Source organism: Lutra lutra, chromosome 8, assembly GCF_902655055.1.
Source record: "Lutra lutra chromosome 8, mLutLut1.2, whole genome shotgun sequence".
Lineage (NCBI taxonomy): Eukaryota > Metazoa > Chordata > Mammalia > Carnivora > Mustelidae > Lutra > Lutra lutra.
Genome location: NC_062285.1, coordinates 143,553,621 through 143,576,879, shown reverse-complemented (window position 1 = coordinate 143,576,879; position 23,259 = coordinate 143,553,621).

Here is a 23,259-nt window from a genome sequence, read left to right as displayed (position 1 = left end):
GGTGCCGACGCCCTCCATGGCCCCTGTGACAGGTGCAGCGACCGTCTCTGGAGTCTTCTCCTCCGAGAACCAGCAAAGATGAAGCAGCTGGAGCACCAGGCGCTTGGCTGAGAAGCATGGAGTTGTGCCCACACAGCTGTGGTGACCTGGTTAATTGGAATTCAGGGACATTCACTTTAGGAGAAGAGCAACTAGGGGCTCTGCCTGCCTGTCTGGTGGAGCGAGCCGGTGACGAAAGAGGGAGGGCTGGACGGCCTGCTCCCTCCAGATGGGAATCCGCGTGCTCCCCGAGAATGAACCGTTGCCAGCCCTGCTTTCCATCCACCCGGAGGGGACATGCTGGAGGACAGGCTGGAGGACAGGCGGGAGGACAGGCTGGAGCGCGCACAGAATAACTCCAGATTTCGGGTTGGCCTCAGCCGTCTCGCTTTACAGAGCTTGATCCCAAAATCACAGTTTGTGACTCAAGTATTCACAGCTCCCTCTGCGCCCTGCTGGCCACAGATGGCTGGCACCGCCGTGTGGGGGGGGGAAGGTTCTTGTATGGGTCTTTCTCAAATAGCACAGGCGAGTAGAGTCACCACCCCTCGATGCTGCCAGGGCTGTGTTTGTAGCTTGCAACAGGCCCCCTCATTCATTTGATGATCTCATTGATCCCCACGTCCTCAGAGTACGGCGGGTTTGACTCAGAGTGAGAAGCCATACGTTCGATCAGCGAGTGTGCATTTTGTTGATATAGGGTTTTGTGGAGGGAGGTCCAGGAGGTGCCCTGGGTACAAATGGTGGTGAGGGAGGCTCCTGTCGGTAGGTGTTACAAAGGACACACCCACTGCAGTGTGGAGACAGCAGAAGGGAGAGGCAGCGACCCAGGGCACAGGCAGGTGCAGGGGGTAGAGACATAAGGATCTTGAAGGGGTCCTATAAGGGAAGTGACATGACTTGGTTAGTGGTGTTGGAGCCTTCCTCCAGCAGCTGCTGTGCGGAGACAGTGTTTGAAGCAGAAGAGGGAGGTGGGTTATTGGGATAGCTTTGGGGGTGCTGGGAGTTTGGGTCAAAGGAATACAGATGAAGCTGAGACAAGTGACCCGCTAGGAATATCCAGGAATCAAGGAATGGTGAATGGATATGGGCCCAGGAGCACAGAGAGTACAGACCCTGAAGCCATGCCCTCGTTAAGTTTTCCTGGAGCTATTGGCCAGCCAAGCATTGGACTAAGGATTTCATCGTATATGAATTATGTCTAAGTAAAGATGTCAAGAAAACACTTTTTTTTTTAAAAGATTTTTTATTTATTTGACAGAGATCACAAGTAGGCAGAGAGGCAGGCAGAGAGAGAGAGAGGAGGAAGCAGGCTCCCCGCAGAGCAGAGAGCCTGATGTGGGGCTCGATCCCAGGACCCCGGGATCATGACCTGAGCCGAAGGCAGAGGCTTTAACCCACTGAGCCACCCAGGCGCCCCAAGAAAACACTTTTAAAAAAAGGTTTTATTTGTCAGAGAGAGAGAGAGAAAGAGAGCATGAGCAGGGAACACGGTAGAGGCAGAAGCAGGCTCCTCGCTGAGCAGGGAGCCCGATGTGGGACTCCGTCATAGGATGCTGGGATCATGACCTGAGCCAAAGGCAGAAGCTTAACCGGCTGAGCCACCCGGGCGTCCCCTCAAAAAAACACTTTATCAATAAGACAGAAAAAATAGATGAAATAGATAAATCCACAGGAAAAAAAGCCTTATTAAATTGGCACAAATAATAGCAAATCTGAATTGTCTAAAGTCAAACAAAGGAGAAATACAAAAGTGTTTACGTAGAGTAAAGTGGAACAAAGATGGAAGTGAATCAGTGTTGAACAAACTTCGGAATGAGAGCCTTGACCTCTCTCCTAGCAGGAACTCCCGTTGGGTCTGCACTGGCTGAGCACTCAGAATGAAAGGTAAGTGCTGTGAGGTGGACTCAGAACAAAACAAACAAAAGACAAAGACCCACCAATGCTTCCTGCTGGAAACAGACGTAACTGTAAAGACACAGGCCAGACGATGGATGGGAGGTGGGGGAAGAGGCTCCACGCCAACATCAGTGGTCCTGCTAGCCAATGGCAGACTTTAAGAGAAGGAGTTTACACTGGACACGAAGGCAGATAACTGTATAATGATAAAGTGATGAATTCACTGAAGAGATATAGTACTATTAGACAAGTACTGGCCTAACAACAGAGATTCAAAACACAGGAAGCGAAATTGTCAGAAATGAAGACAGAAATATGTAGACACACAACCATGACTAGCAGTTTTTATCACCAATCTTTCAATTGCTTGATTAGGGAAAATATCTCTGTAGAAAATAAATATAATGATCAACCAACAAGTATTACTTGACATTTATAGAACGCTCTAGCCAATCTCTGCACAGTGTGTGTTCTTTGCAAACACATGTGAAACTTTCTTCAAGATAGACCTTATCTGGGCTATAGAAATGGGTATTAACATATAAAAGGAATTAAACACAAAAAATCATACAGAACATATGCTCAAATAATGGTTTTAGATTGGAAATCAATAACAATGAGATACTTAAATCATCCACAAATATTTGGAAATTAAACCTCTGACTGCTAAATACTGCATGGTTTGAAGAAGAAACCACAGAGAGAATGAGATCATATTTCAAATTGTGACATAATGAAAATGTAACATATCAAAATCAGTGGTACAGCTAGCAGAATTTAGAGGGAAATTTATGGCTTATGTGTTTTAAAGTGGTATAGATAAATAAACTGTGATCCCACCTTGAAAAAAAAACAATAAAAGAAAAACAGACTTAAGGTGAGTAGAAGAACTAAGATCAGAAATCAAGACATGTCCCTAAAGGCAAGAGAAACAAAAGTGAAAATGAACTATTGGAACTTCATCAAGTTAAACAGCTTCTGCATGTGGCAAAGGAAACAGTTGACAAAACTTAAAGGCAACCAAAGGAATGGGAGAAGATATTTGCAAATGACATAACAGATAAAGGGCTGGTATCCAAGATCTGTAAAGAACTTATCAAGCTCAGCACCCAAAACCCAAATAGCCCAGTCAAGAAATGGGCAGAAGACATGAACAGACACTTCTCCAAAGAAGACATACAAATGGCCAACAGACACATGAGAAAATGTTCAACATCGCTTGCCATCAAGGAGATACAAATCAAAACCACGATGAGCTACCACCTCACACGAGTCAGAATGTCTAAAATTAACAAGACAGAGAACAACAAGTGTTGGCGAGGATGTGGAGAAAGGGGAGCCCTCCTACACGTTGGTGGGAATGCAGGCTGGTGCAGCCACTCTGGAAAACAGCATGGAGGTTCTTCAAGACATTAAAAATAGAGCTACCCTACGACCCAGTGATTGCACCACTGGGTATTTACCCCAAAGATAGAGACGTAGTGAAAGAAGGGGCACGTGCTCCCAGTGTCCACAGCAGCAATGTCCACAGTCACCAAACTGTGGAAGGAGCTGAGATGCCCTTTAACAGATGAGCCGGTAAAGAAGACGTGGTCCATACACACAACGGAAGATGATGCAGCCATCAGAAAGGATGGAGACCCGTCATTTGCATCAACATGGATGGAGCTAGAGGGTATCACGTTAAGTGAAATAAGTCAAGCAGAGGAAGAGAATTTGTTATGGTTCCACTTATCTGTGGAGCATAAGGAATAGCACGGAGGACATCAGAGAAAGGAAAGGAAAACTGGAGTGTGGAATCGGGGGGGGAGACGAACCCCGAGAGACTAGGGACTCTGAGAAACAGTCTGAGGGTTACAGAGGAGATGGGGGTGGGGGATGGGGTAATCGGGTGACCGGCATGAAGGAGGCATCATTGGGACAAGCACAGGGTGTTATATACAACTAATGAATCACCGAACACTACGTCAAAAAGTAATGATGTACCATATGTTGGCTAATAGAACTTAAGAAAAAAGGGAAAAAAATCAATACAATAGAAAACAGAAAGAAATCAACAAAAAAGAGTGTTTCCTTGAAAAAATAAAAATAATAAACTTCTAACAACACGGATCCACTGTAACAAAAGGAGGAAAACAGAGATGGGCAGCATCAGGAGGCAACGACATCACATGCACTGGGAGTTTTGTAGGGGAAATTACAAACAGAATCCCAACGACGTTGATGAAGCAAAAAACTCCTCGAAAACCACAAAATACCGAGCTGGACACAAGAAGACATGGAAAGTCTAAGCAAACCCGTGTCCGTGATGTAAATTGAATCCATAATCAGAAATATTCCCACAAGGGAAATTGCATATTCTGATGGCCTCATCAGAGAATTCTACCAAACATTTATTATTAATACCAATATTATACAACTCTTCGGTAAATAGCGAGTGAGGGATGCAAGTGCGGGCAGAGGAACCATCAAGAAGCAGAATTGCAGACAGGCCATCGCTCTCGCACAAAGACGCGGAACTACTCAGTGCAGTATGGCTGTCTGGATCCAGCAGTGAATGAGAAGATCAACACCGTGACTGAGTGAGTTTTATCCCAGGAACGCGAGAGCGGCTTCATACTCACCAGCCAACCTGCTCCGCCTCGTCAAGGGAATGAGAGGGAAAGTAAAGGTGATTATCTCCGCCGAATCAGAGGAACACGTGGTCGCGTTCGGTACCCCACTCGGGGGAACCCCTCTGCGAAGTAGGAGCGGACGTGGCTCTGCTAAAAGGGTGTTTATGAGAAGCCTGAAGCGAACATCTTAGTTCGTGGTAAAAAGCTGAACGGGATCCAGCCAGCCACTTGTGCGGGTATGCTCCAAAGTGGAAAGCAGAGTCTGGAAGGGACGTCTGTGCACGCGTGCCCACGTGCATCACTGACGATGGCTCGGCAGGGAGGCCGCCCACATGTCTGTCAGTGGGGGAATGGATAAAGCGTGGTCCCTCCAGATGACGGAATACTGTTCCTTCACAAGGGAGGAAACTCTGACACCGGCTGGCGCATGCACGACCCTCAAAGACGCTGTGTTACGGGAGACGAGCCAGTCACACACACACACAACAAATTCCACGATTCCACCTATGTGAGGCGCCTGGGGGGTCAGACTCAGGGAGACAGAGAGGATGCTGGTGCGGGGGCTGGGGAGGGGGCATCTGGGAAGATGGAAAAGTTCTGGAGATGGATGGTGTTGAGGTTTGTACATTGAATGTTTATAAAACCACTTACAGTTAAGATCGGTTAATTTTAAGCTATGTGTGTGTTCCTACATTAAAAAAATTGGGAATAAAACCCCACAGGAATAAATCTAGGATAATTACTAGTTCTATTTCTACCCAAAAATTATACAGGAGGTTCTTATGAGTAAGTTGAGATGAAAAATAAAATAGAAACAATGACAACTGGGAAGAAACCAAGCCCACATCTGTAGGTGCGGCGACAGCGCGTGCACAGGGCTGCACCACAGAGTGAGCAGGCCGCGGGGTCCTGCCACGTGGGGGGCGGCCCACCCCTGGGTATTTACCTGCTAAGACGTGTGTAAGAATGTTCATGCAGCATTATTCGTAATTGCCTCAAACTGAAACTCGCCAAGAAGTCTACCGGTCGGGGAGCAGATAAACGGGGGGAGCATAGTGTATGGTGGAGACCCTGGTCAGTGGCAGAGAAAGATGCACGTCTGTCTGAGAGTGACAACGGGACGCAACTCAGGACCACATCTGGCGGGGGAGCGAGGGCAAACGTGCACCTGCTACGTGTTCCATTTGTACGGGATTCGAAACAGGCAAAACTAACCTGCGGCGACAGAAACCGGGTTTCGGCGGTGGGGGTGCACATGGACAGGGACGGGGGAGCTTCCTGGGGGGGCGTCTCATCTTGTGTGCTGGTTACACAGACGTACACAGTTGCCCAAACTCCCTTCAGCAGACGAGTGGGTAAGGAAGGTGTGGTCCATATACACTATGGGGTATGATGCCTCCATCAGAAAGGACGAATCCCCAACTTTTCCGTCAACGTGGGCGGGACTGGAGGAGATGACGCTGAGTGAAGTAAGTCAAGCAGAGAGAGTCAGTTGTCATACGGTTTCACTCACTTGTGCAGCATAAGGAATAACACGGAGGACAAGGGCAGATGGAGAGGAGAAGGAGTTGGGGGAAATCGGAGGGGGAGAGGAGCCATGAGAGACTGTGGACTGTGAGGAACTGAGGGTTTCCGAGGGGAGGGGGTGGGGGATGGGTTGGCCCGGTGGTGGGTATTCAGGAGGGCACGGACCGCATGGAGCACTGGGTGTTATACGCAACAATGAGTCATGAACACTATACCAGAAACTAATGATGTGCTGTACGGTGACTAATGTAACATAATAAAAAGAAAATTGCTAAAACTCACCAAACTGAACATTGAAGAATTTTGCACTTTTGTACGTCAATTAAATCTTTGCTTAAAAAGAACCAAAGAAGTTTAATGTAATTTACCACATTAGTAGAATAAGCTAAAAAACAATCACTTTAATAGGTGTAACAGGAAACCTGGGAAGGACATCGATGTTCGCTCGTGATAAAAACTTGGCAAAGCGAAGGTGAGCTCCCTTAGTCTAACAGAGCGACAAGCCAAGGACGGGTCGCATGGTCTTTGCACCAGAAGTCGGGAATGTCGCCGCCGCTTTTCAATGTCGGACCAAAGATTTTGCACAGTGAGGCAGGGGAAAGCATGAGAACGCGGGGCTCGGAGTAGGAGAACCAAAAGCCATTTGAATACAACATAATTGATTATGTAAAACTCCAAAAAGGTCATAGGATAATTATTAGAATTAATAAGTTACATTTATCACAGTTACTGGAACAAGGTAAATATCAAGTTTGTTTTTACATAAAAGCCAACAATTAGAGACGGAATTTAAAAAATGTTATATAAATAGTATCAAAAATATTAAACACACAGGAGTAACTCTAATGAGACGTGTGCGTGACCTCTGAGGGGGAAATGTTACGGGAGGAATTAGCCAAAGATGAGCGGAGGGTGTGCGGTGATGGCGTGGGTTCGGCCTGGATCCTATCGGAGGGGGAGGGGACCGAGGTCAGGAGGCTGGGGGTGAGGAGAGGCCACGAGGCTCTCGTGTTTGGGGCATGGAGAAGCGGGAGGTCTACCCGGGGCCATGCTTTGGCCACGATGGATTGGGCACACCTGGGACAGACAGCAGGGAGAGGTCTTAGGTCAAGGACATGACCAGCTGCAAGGGCGTGGAGCCCGTTTAATCCGCCATGACGGGAAGAACCCTGATCTGAGGCCTCACGTGGGGGTGGCAGGCCGGTCGCCCCTTCTGCTCAGCAAGGCAGGAATGCCGGGACTTTGGGTTTAGACGTGCCGAGCAGAGACGGCCTGAGGGCGGAGGGTCCTGGATCCGGTCCACCCAGCTTCGTCTTCGACGGGGCGGCATTCTGGTGTTTTCTCGGACAATGTGGACCTCTGGCCGCACGGGTTCTGGCCTCCCGGGACTCCTGGTGACGCCTGCCGCCTTCCTCCGGGCCACGTGGCTTTCCTGCCGCCCTCCGCTCTCCGACACGGCCCGTGTGCCCCGCTGCGGAGCTGCTCGCGCTCAGAGCGGGGACTCCAGTAGGGTCCGGTGCCGACGAGGATCCTCTCTGCTCCCCGAGCTCCAGAGAAGACTCGGGAGTGGGCTGCTGTCACACACGGTCCATTACTCAGGGGACTGTTCAGCTGAAATGGTTGAAGGATTCGCAATCTGTTATATGGCAGTTGTTGGCGACAACATTCTCCCCGTCCCCCAAGCCGTCCCCCGAGCGCTTTCCGCAGCCGACACGATGAGGGTGTGACTTAACTTTCTGTTCCCTGTTGATAATGTTGGGGGAAGGCAGAATCGAGGTTCTAAGTATGTCAGGGCTTCCGCGCGGAGACGGGCAAACAAGGCAGGAACAAAGGGCAGGACTTACGTGTCCGTGGCAGGTGGATGAGTGCTCGGTTGTGCAAACCCTTAAACAAGGGTCTGGGTATCCCCCCCGCTCGGGACCTGCTCCTCGGTGGCTCGGGCCGGGTGAACGGCTGGTTCGGCCCCAGCCGCCTTCCCGCCGCACAGCCCGGCTGCCTGGAGAGCTCGGTAACCCGGGGAGGGGGGCACCTCTGCAGGACGCGGAAGTCACCCCCAGGGCTGTCCAATATGGCCAATGCACGTACATGGTCTTAGGAGCCGCGGGAGGCCGCCCCACACTCTGCACCCCGTGCCGAGCCGAGGAAGGACACGGGGTGGGCGACAGTTCTCAAACACAGCGTTTCCTGACGTTTGTCTGTGTTCAGTGACTGCGGAGCTTGTCCGACGGGGAACCCCAGCCAAGGACACCAGAAGCCCGGTGTCCCTCCTTCATCACCGTCACTTCCGTCCTCAGCATCCTGAGCCCTGGGTCATTCCACCAGCAACAGCCCCCAACTCCTGAGCGGTTGGACTGGGGACGCCAGGAGCCCTCGTCTCGCTCTGACGTAGCCGACCGCTCCCTCGGGATCAGCCTCGTCTTCGTTGATCCTATAAACGAGGCCGTGCTGGATCTGCTTGTGCCTCTCAGGCCCCTTGTCGTGGTCCCTCAGAATCCCTACTTTGCTTCTTGTAGTCTGTCCGTCTCCTGCGAGCCGCTGGGCTGTGGATTGCCGTCGGCTCCTCGTTCTGTCCCTGCTCGGCTCGGGAGGAAGCCTGCGGGGGTGGGGAGGCCCTGCCCCTTGACTTCCACGGCTCGGCTCTGCCTTACGAGCAGTGAGGTGGGGGATGGTGACGCGCAGGTGTTGGGAGACGCCACGGGGTCTCGGTCAGGGGCTCCCACACTGGCGCCGGTGAGTCAGAGGGGGGCGTCTTCAGACCAGAGCCTGCCAGCTCCCACCTGTGTATGGGACACAGGCCCACCGTGTCCAGGCTCTGCCACCATCTTTTCAGGCCTTCCATGAGTCGGCTGGAGTGAGTGCCAGAGGCCCTCAGAGCCCCGGGTACTGCTGGAAGGTTTCTAATAACCAGCTCTCAGACCTCAGCCTCTGGCTTCTGAGTTCTCTCCATTAACCAAAAACATCCGTTTCATATGCACATGGCCTTGAGTGGGTCCGTCTCACTCTGCCAGCCCCGGCTCAGGCACACTCTCCACGGACACTGCTCCTGCCAGGCCCAGAACGACGCCCCGCTTGGCCACGCCTTGGCCTTCGATATCACTGAGTCCCCTGCTACCGCTGTGGGAGAAAGCCACAAAGTCACACCGTCCGAAGACACACCGATGGGTCACCACGGTCCCCATGCCCCTGGGAAGGCTGAGCCTCCCCACCACGGCCGTCCCTTCCCCGACACCCGTGGCTGCGCTGGAATGTCCCTCGACCTTGGCAGTGCCCACCCCAGTGCCCTCGCCCCTCCTGTTGAGGACATCACCCCTAACATCCAGGCTGTGCACCTGTCCCTGCCGCTGCCCCCCTACCTCGTCGGGGACTTCCGGTGCTGCTTGTCCCTCTGGCCTGTGTCACAGCCCTTCACCCAGCAATTCAGACGTGCCCAAGCTGCTCTCATCTTAGTGAAAAACAGACCGGTGGATACTAGCAGAAGAAACCGCATCGTTGCCCCATCGGAGCCCTGTGTGTCCCCATGGCCGGACGGGTCAGGTCGTGCTCACCTTTCTCATGGCCCAGAGTCCCAGGTCTGCCTGTCCCCACTCCCACCTTCTGCCGGAAACTCCTCCTGCCCAGGTGGTCTCCTTGCTAGCCTGGTGACTGTTGGAGCTGCTCACCACTGTCCTCCTCCACTGCGGACATCCGTTAGCACACAGCGTGTTACTAGCTTCGGGGCAGAGTGCAGTGATTCACCATATGACACCCAGCACCCGTCCCATCCCGTGTCCTTCAGTGTCCATCACCCGATTCCCCCACCCCCCCTCCAGCAGCCCTCACTTTGTTTCCTGTCATTGAGAGTCTCTTACAGTTAATCTCCCTTCTGATTTCACTTGCTTTATTTTTCCCTGCCTTCCCCCATGTCCTCCAGTTTGTTTCTTAATCCCACGTATCAGGGAGATCATATGATCATTGTCTTTCTCTGATTGACTTTTTTCACTCAGCACAACACCCTTCAGTTCCATCTGCGTCATTGCAAATGTCAAGGTGTCATTCTTTTTGATGGCTGCGTAGTATTCCATCGCATGTATGAGTCACATCTTCCTTATCCGTCCTAGCCACTGTCTTATTTCTTTGAAAGGAGAAGGGGACGAGGGTAGGGGCTCTACTTTCTGCACTTTGATTCATGCCAAGTAGATTTAAAGTAATTCATGGTGTACACGTGTCATAAAAACGATTCCCAGACACTAATTGCGGAATATAAGACTGTTTTAGAGGGAGAAGTCTTGAGCGGATCCCACATGGACTAAGAATCCCAAACAATCCCATCCCTCAGGAGAGGAGAGTTGCTAAGTAGCATTTCATTGCATTTGTGGACGAGGTTTTCACTTATTACACACATTTTTACTATAAATGGCTAAGAAAGGCTTCTAGTTTAGTAGTCTGTAAGAGTAATATAGGGTATTTCAGGACAAACATTGACTCACAGTAATACAAAATCCAACTTTCATATCAGCCGGGTTGGGGAAATGGGATGGAACATGTTTAAGGCATGAACATACGATGAATCATTTCTCTTATACAGGGATGGGGTTACTCACTGGCTGAACTAGTTATTGGACTTAGGGTCCTTTGAACAAGACCTCGTAAAGTCTCAGTGCTACAGAGCCGTTACTGCCACCGCTCTAAGGAGGCTAATAATGTTTATTCTTCACATTGTTACTTGCTAAATGGATCAAAATGAATCCAATGAATTAAAATGAGCTACAATTAAGAAAAGTAAATCTACAGAAGCAAAAGAGCAAATGAAATGTCAAACGGAAAGCAGATGAGTTCCAGGGGCCGTTGGCCACCTAAGACCCTGGGACCCCCCTCGCCTGTCATGCTCGCTCGCCGCTGAGGCTTTGTGAGAAGAGCCAAGGTCAGGAAGCCTGAGCTGGAGGGGGCAGTGGGGTTGCCCACTGTCTCTGTGCGTCAGAGAGGACCATCTCCCTGAAGGGCGCGCTGGGGAACCAGGTCACGTCTCACCTGGGAGGCATCGCGACAGTGGATGACGTCCGGCTGAGGCTGCCCCAGCCCTGCCCCGACCCGGGTCCTGGTTAGCAGCCGTGGTGAGCACCCTGCCTGTGGCCTCACGGGGGAAAGAGCGTCCCCTGCGAGGAAGGACACGCTCTGTGGCCACTGGCACGTAGCACCCAGCATGCTCTTTTTTCTCAGGATGAGAAGGGAGGAAGAGGCCGCTGTGATCGGCGCGCGAGAGCAAGAGAACCCCCAGAAGTGGCTGGGCACGGTCAGGTACTGAGCACAGCAGCCGGGCCGGGACAACAGTAGCTATAAATATGCTGAAGAAAAGAAAGGGAACGTTTGATAAAGTGGAAGAGAACATGCATAATTTCCACAGAATTGGGCTTTAATGAAAGTCCTCAAATGGACCGCTCGGGACCGAGAAGCACAATTCCTTAAGCAGACTGGACCCAGGGGCGCAGAGCAGCGAGCAGGGAGGCGCCCGTCGGGGAGCAGCGAGCCGGTCCCTGAGACACAGTCAGAGGAAACTGGAGGAGCCCAGAGTGGAATTCTGTGGGGACAGCGGGAGCCCCGTGTCCAGGAGCCCCATCTCCACGCGCTGAGCAGAACGGAAGCGCTGCCCATCCAAATCCCACGCACAAAACAGTCTCGAGAAACGAGAGGGAAGTAAAGAGGCCATCAGGGGTCCACGTTCACGGTGGAGGAAAACCATCCCAGACGGGAGCGTGCGGGTTTGGGAAAGAATGAGGGGCGGACCCCTGGCGCCGAGATGGACAGGGACTGTCACGCTGAGTCAGTAAAACAGACTGCGACGCAGGGGCGTCGGGCAGGTGGGACGTGCTCCCAGCAAGCGGCCGAGCGCGGATCGAAGATACGTCGTAGCGCGTTAAGGATACGTATTCGGAGCTTCAGGCATCTGGCAAAGAGAAACAGTTAAAAGTCGCAACAGCAGGTTCCAGAAGGTGCTCGGGAGAAGGAACACAGGTGCTTCATTTGTGGAAATCAAGGTCGTGAAAGGTCCAGGAACAGGTCTGACCAAGAAGCAGGAGTCGCCGGTGAGGGGCCATCAGCAATTCTGTTAAGCGAGACTGGAGCAAACCTTCCGAGAACGGAAACGGACAAAACCATCGTCAGTCTCAGATTGCACAACTGAGTGAATCAGCCCCATCTCGGACGGACGTGCACGGAGTTTCTAGTATTAGCGGGGACGGCTGGACATTGAGATTATAGAGCAATATGTTTTACACCAGCACCGAAAGACCAGAGATACGTCGGCATAAATCTAACAAAATGCGAATGGGATCCGTGCGCTCAAACCTGGAACACCGTGATGAAAGAAATCCGAGATACCCGGGAAGGACTAAACAGAGGGTCTGTGCATTTGCGCCCGGCTCCAAGCCCGCCCGCGGCGGCACCGTCCAGCCCGCAGCCCCCGCGGCCGTGGAACACCCAACAGGTGGTTGTGCTGCATCCCTTCTCCAGGTTCCCCCGTTCTCCTCGCCACGGCCCTGGACTCGCCCGCCCAGCCCCCTGCAGGCCCTCCTCCCACTCTGCCTCCTCCCCCGCCTCCAAGCCTCCCCTGATGGCGGGCCTCCCTTGCCCCGTCCAGCCTCACTCCTCCCTCCCTGACTGTTCGGAGGTGTCTGGCCTCTCTGTCTGTCCCTCGCCTGCACCCTTAGGAACCCTCCACCTGGAGGGCCACCGATTGTCTGGCCCTCCCTGGGACAATGAGGAGGGACAATGAGGAGGGCTGTCCATCAGCCTGGCCCGGGGGTGGTGGCTGGTCCTTCAGACAGGCCAAGCAGGATGCCCGGGAGGGGCTCGTCCGTCTGCTCCTCAACACCTGGCATGTCCTGATGTGCCCCGAGCTCCAGGTGACTTTGGGGAGGCCAAGACAGCAGGACCCACACCAGAAGCTGTGCTGGAGTGGTGTCCCCAAAGCAGATGGTGGACACTGGGGGTGGGGGGGCCCAGCTTGTTTGAGACAAGAACCCAGTGAGCCGAGGCTCAGAAAACCCCAGCTCGACTGTGATGTGGGTGATGGGAAGGTGTCTTCTGGGGGCTAAGTGGGGGTCACCTGCCTGTTTTCCTCCCAATCCCCAGGGAGCAGGTGGAGGGGGAGGAGGCTCTTGTGCTTGGTGGTGAGAGCCATGTCTGCAGGAGGTATCAAGCGAAGCTGCCAGGAGAGACCAGATGAACACCTGTGCCCTCTGCGCTGCCTCCCCCGGCTCCTCTGTCCATGCCTGACGTACCTTGAGGCTCCGGGGCCTGAACTCCCCCACTGGGCATTCCTACCTGCTGAGACCCAAGAACACCTCTGTCTGGGCACAGGTGGAACCGCCCTCTCCTGACCCGTGTCCTCTGGGGGGCACCTGGACGGCCAAGCAAGATGGAAAGCTGCTGCTTGAGGGGGACAGGCGGTGGCTTCCCTCGTGGGCTTCCTGGGGCCTGGTGAGTGGGAGGGAGTGGTCCCTTTTGGGTGTTTTTAGAGAAGTTTAGCTGAGCTAGAAGGAGACGGGGTGTCCTGGCTGCCCCCAAGGTCATCACAGGCGTCCAGATGAGTTTTGGGGGCTGGCTTCCAGGTGTGCCGTCTGCCATCCCGGGAGGCTGCCCCCAGTGCCCCTGTCTGTCCTCAGGAGTGTCTGGAACAGGAAGAGCCAGCGGCCGTCCTCCCGGGCTGGATCAGTTCCCGCCTGGGCCCCTCACCATTGGAGGTCCTACCCCCTTGGAGTTTTCCAAGGTCCTTGTAGAGTTTCAGACGGGGCTCGAAACACCCACCCAAGATGCCGTCTTGCTCTGAAATCCCCAGCAGTCTGGTGGAGGCCGCACACAGGAGCCTCCCAGGAGGCGAGGGACGGACGCCAGGGACGTGCGAGACCTTGGAACGGGCGCTTCTGGCCGAAGCTCGGGAGGAACTTGGGCTTCAGTGACGTGGAATTGGGTGCAGTCTCGACCCCACACAGGGCAAGCTGGGGTCTCCGCTTGCTCCCCCGTGACCTGCATGGGGGACATGGGCTGGGAGGGCTCTTAAGAAACTAGAGTTGGGGGGCGCCTGGGTGGCTCAGTGGGTTAAGCCTCTGCCTTCAGCTCAGGTCATGATCTCAGGGTCCTGGGATCGAGCCCCGCATCAGGCTCTCTGCTCAGCGAGAAGCCTGCTTCCCCCGCCCCGCCTGCTGTTCTGCTTACTTGTGATCTCTCTCTCTGTCAAATAAATAAATAAATAAAATCTTTAAAAAAAAAAAAGAAAAGAAACAAGAGTTGGCGCCAGCGTTTCCTCCGCCCATGTGGGAAGAACACACCCTTCACGCCTGTGTGCACAGCTCAGGAGTGTGTTGTGCTTTGTGACAAATCTGCTTTTCCCGGAAAACTGCCCGAACGGTCAGCGTTTATCCCAGGGACCTTGTCAAATGCAAATGAATAAGTACGTTAGAGAGAGGAGCACAAGGCTGGGCTGAGCCTCATTTATTAACCAAGAAACGCCCTGCGTCTCCATGAGCAGACGATCCCGGGCTGAGATCAGAGGAGGGAGCGCAGGTCGCCTGCTGCTTTCTGGAAACAATATGCTTTGAAACAAGGCATCTGCTTTTCCAGCGACAACGTGAAGGCTTGCATTATTAAACAACGTGCTTAATAATTTAGGCTGAAATAAACTTGCCACACAGAAGAAGGTGCCCTGGGCACCAGCACAGTAACGAGCTGCTGCTGAACTTGCGTTTGGGGACGTGGATGTCCGGGGAACTTGATGGCCCGCTGGTCACTGGTGACTAGTGCCAAAGTCAGTGGCCCGACACCTCTCTTGGACCCTGTGGAGCAGAGACTGCACAAGTGGGGTTGCCCAGGCTGTCCTCAGGGAGTTCCCCACTCAGCATCCACCACGGAGCTCAACGGAAGGCCCAGGGCATCGGCTCAGTGCTCTGCCCCAGCAGGGTCTGCCCCGGGGGCCTGTCCCCCTGTGTGCCAGCTTGTCTGAGAGCTGAGGGGTCCTCTATATCCCCTACCCACATAGCAGCCCAGAGCTGGTGAGGGCGGTCCTCTCTGGGAGAGGACCTGGCTGAGATCAGAGAAGAGAGCCCTGGTTACTTGCCATTTTCTAGAAACATCCCTGCGAGGGTACCGGGCAGCTAGGATTGCTGCCACCCCCACCGTCCCCAGCGCCTTGTCTGTCCTCACGCACACCGTCAGTTGCTCGGTCGTCTCGCTGGGGCCACGGGGCATTCCCAGAGGCCACTTTTTTGAGCAGTGGTACCTACTCTCTCCACTGGGGCTTCCCTGATGCCGTCCTGGACCCTCTGCCCTGGGCGTCCTGCAGCCACCGTGCTCGGGCTCTGTTCCACCTATATGAGAGACTCCTAGATCCGATAGCCTGTGGCCCCTGGTGAGGCGCCAGGTGTGGATCCAAGTGTGTCTAGGTGTGGATCTAAGAGTCGGTCCTGGTGTGGTTCCAGGTGTGGGTCTAGGAGTGGGTCCTGGTGTGGTTCCAGGTGTGGGTCTAGGAGTGGATCCTTGTGTGGGTCCAGGTGTGGGTCCTATTGTGGGTCCAGGTGTGCGTCTAGATATGGGTCCAGGAGTGGGTCCTGGTGTGGGCCCAGGAATGTGTCCAGGAGTGGATCCAGGTGTCAGTCCAGGAGTGGGTCCAGGTGTGGCTCCAGGTGTGGGTCCAGGTGTGGGTCCAGGTGTGGGTCCAGATGCGGGTCAGGTGTGGGTCCAGGTGTGGGTGTAGGTGTTGGTCTAGGTATGGGTCCAGGTATGGGTGCAAGTGTGGGTCCAGAAGTGGGTCCTGAGGGTCCAAGAGTGGGTCCAAGAGTGGGTCCAGGAATGGGTCCAGGTGTAGGTCCAGGTGTGGGTCCAGGTGTGGATCCAGGAGTGGGTCCATGAGTGGGTCCACAGGTGTGGGTCTCTCGAGCAGGCAAGGGCCCAGCCACTGTGGCATGGACTGGAGTCATTGGTTAACGAGGACGATTCAATGTCTGTAAAAGTGGATGTGGGGACAGTGGCAAATTTGCGGACAATGGTTCCAGAGTGACAAAGAAGCTATGTGGCAGTCTGGGCAGAGACCTGCACAGTTCCCCAGGAGCAGACAGTCACCTCGTCTCACATGTACGGGCCACCATGCGTGTCCCCAGGGGAGGCCTCTGGGGCCACAGGACCATCTGCATGATGCACACGGAAGGGGACAGGCGCTCTTCCCGGCAGACCCAGGGAGGAAGTGGCCCATCCTCCTGGTGACACTTCAGCGGGCTCCTGGAGGCAGGGCTGAGTGGTGGGGAGCTCTCAGATGAAGGGAACTGCAGGACACGAGGTGCTTCCTGGGGTGTCTGGCAGCCCACACGGGGATAACTGGAGCTGATCTTGCTTTCCTGTGGTGATCACTGTAATTCCTACTAAGGCAGTGGCTCTCAGCACAGAGTAGGGTCGCAGGGACAGCTCGGTTCTCGGTGACGATACGCAGGCACCGCTGGAAGCTCTTTGCTGCATCGGGGCGGTCCTCCACAGCTCTCTGTGGTAGGGCGACAGGGAGGAGACAGCTGCTCCCCATCTTGGGGGTGGTATGGGGGGAACCAGGGACCCTCGGGTTCTGGGGACTGTGCAGGAGGGGATGCTGGTCCCACCAGACAACAGGAGACACACAGCACTCTCATGGGTGTAGGTGAGCAAGCGGCAGGAGGGCTGCCTGTGCTGCAGGAGTGACAGCCAGCCTCCGAGGCTCTCAGCTCGGCTGGGGATGGGGACAGTAAACAGGGAATTCTGTGGGTTGGTGGCAGGGCTTCCTGGCATCCAAGGAATCAGAGAAGCCGGGGCTCAGGAGACGGTGTCTGCAAGGACTGGGGGTGTTCTCAGGGATGCGTGTTGTCCGGCAGCCTGTCTCTGGTGGAGGGCAGACTAGATGGGAAGATGGAAGCAGGTGGGTATGCTCGGTGCCCGAACTCACTGGGGGTTTGGGGAGACACAGAGGCCAGACCCCAAAGGACCTCACATGCATGCTGAGAACTTGGGATTCTCGACGAATGACCGAGGGGAGCCAAGGAGAGATTTCAACTGGGGAGAATCACGGCTGGACTGAGGGACTGGTGTCCCAGGTTGGACAGAGTCTCTTGTGGGCAGCAGGTCAGGGCAAAGCCAGAGAGCGGGACTGCAGGGGGAGACAGTGGTGTCTATAAACGTGTGTGGGAGGTGGGGTGCCCAGCGGGGGAGTCTGCGAGCTGGACGTGCAGATGGAGGGAAGAGACGGTGTGGGCTTGGACGATGGCTGCACGGACAAAGCCCAGCGCCAGCATGACCCTCTCTGAGCTCCCAGGAGTGTGTTCCTCAGTAGGTCCCCTGCTGGGCAGTGTCCCCCTCCCAGCCCCCCACGGGCCTGGCCCCACCACCTGGCACGGGCCCAAAAGTGGATGGCCCGAGCACCGCGGCTGGGGTCTCTGGGTGCGCCCTGGAGCGTCAGGGCCCAGACTGTCATCTGGCCGACCTCCACCACCCGAATTCGGATGCAAACTCACCAGTCCTGCCCCGCGAGGGGACAGCCTGCAGTGTCCCCTCGCTCTCTGTCCCACTGAGTCCCAGGGCACTGTGGGTACTTGCTAGATGCCGGGAAACGAAGACCACCTGCAGGAGGGGGTCCCAAACTGCTCAGACTCTGGGGGCCCGGAGAGCCCGGGGGAGGCCAGGCCGGGACCTCTTCATGCATCACTCACTTACCCCAACCTCCTCATGTGCCACAACTTGGTACAAACGCGCCATCAGCTGGGCGGGGGCCTCAGGCCTGAGACCCAGGACAGAGACAGCCGGACGGGCGGCGTGGCTTGTGGGTACGGCTTGGGAGCCGGGTGCGGCGGAGGCAAGCTTTTCACGGGCTCCCTCAGACCCGGCGCTGATGACTCGTGCACAGTTAAACTCTGTACAGACTTCGCCGCCTTTATGGACATGTCAATTGTTTGCTCCCTGCGCTAGGGAGGCACAGGCATCTGACTTCCCATGTGGACGGGTCACAGAGGCGAGCGGGCTGTGAGTACCGTGAGCGATTTTCCTGGTCTCCCATCTGCGTTGTTGGATAATTAAAGAGGAATTAAATCAGACGGCTCTGATGGGGACCTCTTGCCTGCAGCTCCCCTCCCGGAACGTGAGAACACGAAGCAGAGCCACCTCTGTCCACGCAGTCCAGCCGGACTGAGCAAACGGGCCTGTCGGTCTGCTCGGCCCGCCGGCGATCCACGGTTGGAATAGCGCTCGCCCCCCCGAGGCCAGCGTGTCCCGGACGACGCCCCCGTGAGTCCCGGCTCCGCAGGCCGTCCTTGTCCTCAGCTTCACTTTAAGCCTGGTGCGGGGGAATCCCGCGCTCGTCTTCACCGAAGTCTCACGGCGGCGACGGGAAGTTAATACGATGGAAACAGGGTCCAAAGGGCCACCCGTGGGCTCATGTGGTCTCTGCGCTCCAGGGGGCCTCCCCTTGCCCTGGGCGAGAAAACAGGGTCCCGACGTCTTCTCTATTAGTGTCGTGACTTTACCCGTCTGGAGCGGGGCCCACGGCTGTGCTCACTGTGAGGCGTGGGTGCAGATGGCCCTGCCACCGAGCCGTCTGCTCTTCCCGCCGACTCCCCAAGCCCCAGTTCCAACGCGGGCCTGGCTGTTTGTCGCCGTGCGCAGTGTCGAACCCAGGCCCGCGTTTTCTGCTCAATGAAGCTGTCTGGGAATCTCCGTCTTCCATGCGAGTCTTTACGTAAGTCTGTACCTGAGCAGCTCCAGCTGGAGCAGTAGTTCAGACCGCATCGAGTGTTTGGAGCAATTCGGGGAGAACTGACGGTTTATAGTAATTAGTTCCTGCTCGTGCATCCGGGTCACCTCCTTGCCCGTCAGGGCTTCCCAACCTCCACAGAGAGGCTCACGTGCGTTTGGTTAAGTTTGGTCCCGGCTCGGTCGGGGCTGCCACGCTCCGATGAGACGCCTGGGTCAGCCATCACGGACACGGGTAATGCCGTCAGGTGTGTGTGCAGACCTGCTGGCAACAGTCCGGATGAACACTGTTGACTCTTTTCTTCACGGACGTTACTTGTATTATGTAAGGGACGCTGCTCGAGACGTCCATGTAAGCCAGCGCGACCGAACACACACTTTGTTTGAACCAGAAGCCTGACTCAGGCCGCTGAGCACACGCTCGCACCTGCTTTGGGAGTGAGTCGCCGGCAGGAAAAGCAGCTTGTCCCGGGGGCGTCCATCGGCGCTCCTGCCTTCGGCCTTCCTTGACGTGAAGACAGGTGCGCCTCGCCCAGCTGCTCCTCTGTATCTTTTGCGCTTTTACGAGGTGTAGGTCAAAGGTACGTAACGGCGTGAGATCCGTTCTTCCCCGCGAAGACCGTGCTTCCAGCTGCTGGTGTGGGTTCGAATGAAATGCCCCCCCCTCGCTGTCAGAGATCCGCAGAGGCCAACAGGGTCTGCAAGTGAGGGAGGGGATGATTCTCCTCTTGGCCTCGTCCTTACGGTGGTGGCAGCTCCGGGCAGCGAGAGGCCGGGGCGCTGATCCGAGCGTGGTTCCCTGCTCCTGGGCTTGGAGGGAAGGCATCTCGGGGTCTCGACCGAGTGTCCGTGTCCGTGTGGTTTCAGGATGCTGTGTGTGTCCTCACCTCCGCTGTGCGTGTCCTCACCTCCGCCGCGCACGTCCCCCCATGGCGAGCGGCACCAGTGTCTGCTCCACGCCCACGTCCTCCACAGCCGTGGGGTCGCAGCCCCTTCTGTGTCACTGACTCCGTCCTTTCTGTCCTCGCCTCCTCGGGCTGCGCTGCTGCTTCCTAGCCTCCCTGCTGGACTGTCCTGGTCGGCTTCGGCTCCCCTTCTCCCTGGCTGGTACGCATCACACCGGACGTTCTCCGCCCCATGCTCCACGCCACCGGGCTCCTCTGTGTGGCACGCACTGTTTCCGCTTCTAAACACCTTCAGTTCCTCTTCTGTTCCGTTTTGTTTCCGAAGTTTACGTGGCGACTTGTCACGTCGTTTCCAGACCTGTCGGCGGTGCGGAATCTTGTTTGCAATTATTTTCAAAATCGATTGCGCGATAGTTGAGATGTATTTTCCGGGCAATACGGAAAACTCAGGAGCTTCTGTGAATTTCCTCCGTGTGGATAAACCCCCCACATGGCTCCACCTCATTGGCTCAGTCTGTGTTTTGGTCCCTCTCTCCCTCCTGCGCGTGTGTGTCTGCCGCGTCCGGACGAGTCTCGGAGCGGCTGCGATGCCCGAGCCCGGCACATGACCCCTCTGTGTCGGACACACTCTCAGTCGGTGTGATCAGATGCACACGCGTTCGGGACAGCCATGTGTCTGCTCTGTGGGGTCCTGCTCTGACACTTGGGTTATGCCGCCGTGACGCTTTGTTCTGCCCGTGTCCTGGCCGCCCGCTGGCTTGCGGAGGTCGTGTTCAGGTTGTCTGTCTTTCCCGCCAGTTTCAGGCGGACCGTTCTGCGTTCCTGGTTTAAGTGTGCTGTTGGCAGGTGATGTCCCGGGGTCTGCCTACTTTCCTGTCACCTTAGAGGTTTTTAAAAAATATATTTATTTATTTGGGAGAGACAGAGAGAGAGAGAGTGAGGGCATGTAAGCAGGGGAGGGTCAGAGGCAGAGGGGGAAGCAGGCTCCCCACGGAGCAGAGAGCCCAACGCGGGGCTCGATCCCAGGATCCTGGATCCTGACCTGAGCCGAAGGCAGACGCTTCACCGACTGAGCCCCCAGGCGCCCCTCTGAGAGGTTCTGTCTTCTATGTGGTAAGTTTAAATCCTTTCACTTTATTTTCAAGTGTCATTACGTATCAGGAAATCTATCATTTCATGTCCTGTTTCCATTTACCATATTTATGTCACTTGGTCACTTTCCCACTTATTTTCTTCACTTCTATGCCTTTCTTGGGCTTTCTTCCCTTCTGCTGTGGGTCCGCCTGGTCCTGCCAGTGACGCCCGTGCTTCCCCACGGACGCTGATGGTTTACTTAGCGATTTTTACACCGTTCCGCTGAAGACAGCTGCTTTAGCAGTCGTGACCCTCCTGAGTTGTCATGAACAGACTTTCTCTTTTTCTTTTCTTTGGCTTAGTTCATTTTTAAATTTTAAGAACTCCCCCCTCGCCCCCAGGTATCAGGTCACCCTTACTCACCATGTGGCTTGTGACGTCTCTGGATTCGTTGATTTTATTTGGGGAATCTGAGAGTTCAAAATTTTTAAATTTTTCTTCTTCACTCACACATAATAAGTTTCTGAGTTTGAACCCCTCCTGCCGTACTGGGACCGGCCTCCGAGACCTGGCATCCGTCTGTCTGCGTGTCTGTGTGGAGAGTGTGTCCCCCGTGCCCGGGCGCCCAGGGAAATACTGTGCCAGGGTATTCGAGCGCGGGATTCCCGGGCGGCACCCTGCACCCCCATCACACACGCTCTGTCCATGCTTCAGGGATCACGTTTTCGTGTAGTTACTAAGACGCCCACGTGCCTATGTCCTTCTGTGTCTCCGGCCATCCTGGTGTGACGTCCGTCTGTCCATCCTGCGAGTTACCATGTCAGCTTCCTGCTGTTTCACTGGTGGCCCGTGTCCCTTCCTCGTGGATCGCAGCTGACACTGGTGTTTTGGGGAGAGGTCAGAGGGCACACCCTTCTGCTTCAGTCCCTGGAGTTTAGAAAGAAGCAGGACACGTCCCCCAGGCAGTGGCCTCTCCTGAGTCTCTGGGTTGCTGCCTGGCCGTCCACATCCCTCTGCACATGCTGCCCCAGGCAGGAGGACAGGCCCAGAGCCTGAACTCTGCTGTCCCTGCCGGGACCACGGCTGCCCGGGCTGCCTGGACTGTGCTCGGTGGGCGCCTAGGGCTGGACAGACTACGGCTTCCTTGGACGGAGATCGCACACACGCACCCTTCAGTTTAGCAACGGCAGCGCAGACGACGGGATACGGGCAGGGTGGGCGAGCGGACAGCGCGGACACAGCCGTGTGAGTGACGGGTACAGACAGGGTCAGTCTCCCCGTGACAACAGTCCTAACGAAAGCTGCAAGGCCTCGGCGGACCCAGTGATACTGAAGGGTTCCAGGCCCCCCGGCGGCTGAGGGGCCGGGGAGGAAGGGCCTGCTCGGAGCTGCTCAAAGCCTCTCGGCGTGACAGGCCCCAGGGATGCCTCGAGGCCAAATCCAGCTCCAGAAGCCCCACCTCTGCCCCCCTCACCCTCCCCCACCCCGCAGAGGCTGAGGGGGCCTGCCTTGGCCCCGTGGACACAGAGTGCCCTAGGCCTTGCTCATGGGATGGCAGAGGGACCTGTGTGTCCCCTGCTCAGGAGGACACTGCTCCCCGCTGCCCCTCCACCCGCCTCCCAGGAAGGCTCCGCACGCAACACGTTGTCCTGGGCACGCGTCATCGAGGATGTCCTGACATTAGTGCCCACTTAACCAGCTTCTGTTCGTCTCGCTGACAATTTTGGCAATTAGCATTTCCTCCCAAAATGGCCCATTTCTACCAGATGGTCTGGAGTTTAGTGCATAAATGTAGACAGCCTCCGTCTTGTGCCCGTGGATTCATCCTGTCTTCCACCTCGTGGCTGGAGCGGACCATCTCTCCATCTGACCCTCTTCTCAGAGAAGGTTCTGGAAGACATCATTCTGCTGCGTCCTGCTCCCGAATCCCACTTTCCAGTGACTTATGTCCTTCTGCTTTCCCACGTGTGTTCGTGCCCCTCCCCCTATCGCTGAGAGTCCCTGTGCACTGTTTATTCTTGTTATTTTTAAACAGGACGAAGTTACGGAGGCAGTGACGTCCGTCTGGTCTGAGTGGAGTTTCTGCCCCGTGAAAGCTCTCCCGTGAATTATTTTAACAAATTGTGGCTGTCGAGTTGGAGGAAAAGCTGTACTTTCTTTCTTCTTGCCTGGGTTTTTGTCATTTTTAGTTTAAATTTTTTTGTGATGTCTTCTGTAGTAATTTTGACATCATCAGGGAATGTCCCCCATGTCATTGCTGGTCTTGCAAGCTACCAAGCTGTGTTTTATTGTGTATGTGACATAGTATATTGTGTTTTTATAAAAATCTTTCCAGTGCAATTAAAACAAATTAATTGCTTGTTAATAGCATTGTTTGGGACATTTACAATCTCCCATTGGCTTGCTGTATCAACACCAGAAAACCATGGGTCAGTGTCTCCTCTGACATCATGTTTATGTTCCTCCTTTAG